The sequence below is a fragment of the Montipora capricornis genome, chromosome 13 (genome assembly GCF_036669925.1).
Source record: "Montipora capricornis isolate CH-2021 chromosome 13, ASM3666992v2, whole genome shotgun sequence".
In the NCBI taxonomy this organism is placed as follows: domain Eukaryota; kingdom Metazoa; phylum Cnidaria; class Anthozoa; order Scleractinia; family Acroporidae; genus Montipora; species Montipora capricornis.
Window position 1 is genome coordinate 12,213,228 of NC_090895.1, and position 5,000 is coordinate 12,218,227.

General features: G+C 38.6%; 1 protein-coding gene across 1 annotated transcript in view; it reads left to right on the forward strand.

Moving 5' to 3' along the window:
• The first annotated feature begins 4,749 nt into the window (after positions 1 to 4,749).
• The window catches only part of LOC138030524 (uncharacterized), a 5,008-nt gene continuing 4,757 nt past the window's right edge, over positions 4,750 to 5,000 (forward strand). Inside the window, exon 1 of the mRNA XM_068878425.1 lies at positions 4,750 to 5,000. This exon is cut by the window's right edge and continues 320 nt beyond it. The gene's annotated coding sequence lies outside the window, so the exon portion shown is untranslated.

The window sequence follows — 5,000 nt, forward strand, 5'->3', positions numbered from 1 at the left end:
GAAAACAAGACAGCTGTATTGGAACTACATGCCAAAATTGTGCACTCTTTTATAGGGGGAGTCCGGAAAATAAGCAAACAGCTTTGTGATATATAATTTCTATAATTTGAGGGTAAAATAAAAGAACGCTGAGAAACCCGTTGCACACCTTTAACCTTAAATTCTTAGGAAGGAATGGATACACTAGTCAATGAATAAATCTACTGTCTTCACAATCTAGTTTATTTCGCGAAAAACACGCTCCTATATTATTAATCACCATTTAATGTACAAAACCTTCTTAATGGTAACATTATTTAAAGTTATTTTCTGAACACTTAAATCGCACAATCTCTCGTCTGCAATACGTCAACTGAACATGAAACCGCGTGTAGATAAAGTCAACATTGAAAACAAATCATGATCTTGAAGCATTTGAAAACAGAAACACTGAATATTGAAGCTTTGTTCCTACATTCCTTAGAGAAAATGTGTGTAAGTACAAAAGATAATTTCAAATTTTGCTCCAATATTACTTGAAAATTGTGTTTGCGTCAAGAGAAAAATTGCAAACAGTGTTAACAGCAACTTTGAAAAAAAGAAAAGTTAAAGAAAGTAAATGCAACAGAAAATTGAAAACTTTGCACTGCTGAAACAGCACAAACCTAGTAAATTTAATAAACTGGTGAAACAGTTAGTCTACGATTAATGTTCTTTTTGGAGTTTACAGACTTCTTTTTAGAAGTCCGTGGGGTTGGATGGAAGGTTGCTGAAGGCAGTGTACTTGGGGATAGTGTTGCTGCTACTGGAGGAGAAATTCTGGTAGATGGGGCACTGAGGGATGGGGTGGCCATTGTTGGATGACTTCTAACAGTAGATGGAGGATGGGTCTGAGTGGAGGGAACTGCTGTTGTTGGAGGACTGTTACCAGAAGATTGATGATTGGTTTGACTGGGGAGAGCCACTGATCTTTGATGGGAGCTGCGGGATGGGGTGGCCATTGTCGAATGACTTGAATTAGTAGTAGGATGGCCCGGGTGGGAGGAGTTACTGTTGTAGGACAGGTTCTGTGTGATGCAGTGGGTACTGGTGGAGGGCGCGTGGATGGAGTTGCAGCTGTCCTGGCAGTAAGAACTGCTTCTTCAGTTCTGACTGCCCATTCCGGTCCATTTGGAGGCAGGTGGCGTGCTGAAAACCTTTGATGTGCGTCTCTCCTCATCAGGTTTACCCTTGCTCTTGGATTAAGGCTCCTTATGTAGTTATCATCAAGGGCTTTTTTCGCTTTCGTCAATGCTGACCTTTCCCAGGGCAACCTTTTTACCAGATACCCAGCAACGCGACTCTCTCCATTTTCATCCTCAGAAAAATCAGATTCGTCTGAGCTTGTGTAGGTAGGGCTTTTTATAACTCCCTCTAGCATTGCCTTTTTCTCCTCTGACCAAGGCATCTTTCTGAGGGAAGCAAGTCTCCTTTGAATTTTCTAGGGAATCAAAGAAATAACAAAAGGTTTTAAAGCAATTGAAACCTTTTGGTTATTTTGGGCAATAAATGATACATTGCTTATGGAAATAACAATAATTTAAGGGCTTGGGGGGATGAGCAGCCTGTGTTGAATTTTAAGCCATTTTTCGTTTTTGCTCAGATTTGCCTAAACTTGTGCATATGACTAGCAATTCCATCAAAAAGCATTAGGTTGGGTTGTTTTTTCACTTGGTTTTGCTTCTTTCACAAGAAATGCGAGGTTCTGTCGTGTTTTTTTTTTTCAATTTAAAAAATTAGAAGAAGAAATAAAAAGAAAGATGACCCCAGTGAGCTTTGAACCATTGTATGGCTATAAGACTGTCTTATTTGAGAGCTTAGATTGTGAGGTTATTGAATCACACCACCACGGCTCATTCATACTTCACAAAAGATGCCATTTGTGTGATAATTTAAGCAGTTTGTTAACTGAAATGTCTAACAAGATATGCAGTGCTGAAACAACAACTTACATCTCTCATTCTTCCTTGTCTCCTACAGAGAGTTCTGTGAGCCTCTAGCTTGCCTTTTTTTGCTCTTGTAGAAGCATTACAGAGACTCTTGAAATATGTGGCAGCAGCACCTTCCAATGAAATGCATACACCAATCAATACATGTATAAGTACATCACTAGAGGCTTAAAATGATACAGTAAAAGCTTTATTGTATAGTTAGAACTACACTAAAATGTCCTTTGTCATGTAACCAGGCAACCAGTGAAATCAATAATACAAAGATAAGTGATATTAGTTGATAAAAGTCAGTGCCAATTGACTGTTATTAATTTTTAATTTTGACATCAATGATGCATTATTCACATGATGACGACTTACTAGCTTCATTGTTGTCCATATGGATTGACCTAACTTATGTCACTCAAACTCTTAACCCTTTAAGCCCCAAGGGGCCCCCCATTGATGAGTCAAATCATCTGGCTTTAGACAAAGTAAAATCTATAACTGGCACCATTGGGGCTTAAAGGGTTAAAGAGCAATCAGTGGCTTCCTTACATGTCGCGTTGTGTTGTTCAGTGCTGACTAGAGAACTGTAACTCGTCTCTTTACATGGGCTTCCAAAACATTCATTTCACTGACTTCCCTTGGGACAGAGCATTATTAGTTGTTTTATAATTTTGTTGCTGACATTTAAAAGTCCTTGCTATATTTGCAATCTGTTGCAAGTTTACAAGCCTGTTACAATCTTACAGTCATTAAGCAGGACTATGCTAGTGACATCAAATGCAGTATGTTTTTGCAGTAAACCAAATTTCGTAGCTTTCTGCTTTGAATATGCAAAGGAACTATACCCAGGAATTGAGAGGAAATTTTAAAACTGGTGTGCAGATTTGAATACTCGATTGACATTTAAAAGAAAATCGACACAAATTATGACATACATGTAGCTTGACTGTGTGGCTGCCACTACATGTATAATTACCTTTCATCTCAGCCGCAGACCAAGGGCACTTGTTTGTTCCACCATGATCGGCTACCACTGCCTCGATGACCCTGTGGGTGGCTTCCTGATTGGCATTGTATAAGCAGCACATTTTTGCTAAGATTTTGTGCGAAGAAGACCATCTCTTTTGCTCTTTTGGGGAGAAAGTTACTTCATTGCGGGTTAGAAATATAACTTAAATCTTAACTGATTACTTAAATACTTCTTCAAACCTACTGTTGTTGATCATTGTTTTATGAAATTTAAAAAAACCTTTAAGGGGCTGTTGTTCTTGTTGTTATTCCACCAGGTATTTGCGAGACCTCATGAGGCAAATGTTTAGTGGTACTATGATAAAAATATAACTTCATTTTTTTTCTTCAGATTTCGAAAGTGTGTTTGCTTAACACCTTCCTGGCAAAATTTTGAGCTTTAAGTTTTATCTAAAGGCTGTTTACTTCTGAGTGTAAGTTCTGAATTTCACGGTCTGCCATTACTCATACATGTATATCAAAACTGAGCACCTTTACGGTCTCAGAGGGTTGGATCAAGGGAAAAAGTGATGTCATTCACTCAATAGCTTAAAATTTCAGTGTGTAAACCATAGTTAAAAGCAGTTTATTATGTATGCAAAACATAACTTTAAAAATCTGAAAGCCCAGAACTCTTGTGCTGCACATTAATTCAGTCGGGTACAAGTGCATTGCATTTGTAAACAGTGAGTCTGAGGACTTTCAAATTTGTTGCATTTTCTTTGCAAACTGATGGGTCTGGCCAGCCAGTCCTGACAAAAGGAAAGTGCCCTGAGTCATTCTCTCCTCAATAGTATACAGCTCTGTCAAGATTTTAAAGTTAGTAATGGCAGACCATTAAATAGGAAAATTCCAGTGAAAATAAACTGGTGTCTTTTTTTAACTTTAAGGCTTAAAACTTGAATCACTTAGTGTTAAGAGATTTGATTTTCTGATCATAGTACCACTTTAACAGTTGTGCTTTTGAAGTGACAAAACCATTGAAGCAACAAACTTATCCATAGGGGTAAATCAATAAAATATACTTAATACATTTCAGAAGGGTGTTTGCCCTGTGGAGTTCTTATAGTCTCCCAGGGGCCATTTTATAGTTCAAAAGGGTGGCAAAAAAACATCTACATGTAAATGGCCCCAGTGATCCCATAAAAAAGTGACAGGACACAAGGATTCTTAAATGTAAGGTTATTCTATTGAATTACCCATATGACATCCAGTTATTTACCCTTTAAAATATCAATTCCCATCTATTCATTTGAAAAGCACTCAGCACTCAGAGTTTGGGTTGCCTATGGTCATAGCACATGACATGAAATTCGTATTGGTGGAGTTTTCACATGTAAACACCCACGAAAACTCGGTGGAATCGTCTCAATACTCGGAATAGAGGAATAGCAAAGAAGTTCAGCTAAACAAACACTGCTCAAAGGAAAAAAATACCGAAACTAGCCAGAGGCGCAGAGAAATCAGGATTCACGCACGCAGTCCATACGCGATTCCCCAAATGAACTGCATGAAGTCATATAGGCATTACGTATACATTCATCGTACAACAAGCCGTTTTAAAAAACTAACGATAGAATATACTTACTCGGCACGGTTGCGGGATTGGGATCTTCCTAGTTCTTTTTCTGCTCGCTCTTTCTTGTGGTAAGCCGCTCTCCATTTTAGATGCTAGTTCCTGAAGCATGTTTCGCTGCTCATTATCTCGCGCTTCTATTGCTTCTCTGAGGCGTCTATTTTCCGTGAGAACCTTTTCAAGCAATACATACTGATCTTCCATTTTGCAGGTAGAAAAGGTTAGGAATCAGGTCACGAAGGTAGAAACTTTCACACAGCGACACAACCGACGTGTCGACACAACCCAACTAGCAGATAAAATTCGCTCATGACGCTAATTTCGTGACGCTAGTTCCGAAAGTTCCCGCCATGAATATAAGTTTCTAATTGGCTTTTTTCTATCAGCTGGTACGTGATTGGCTAAGCTAAAACAAGCAAATCAAGATGGCGGCAACACGGCAACCGGTTTTCACAATT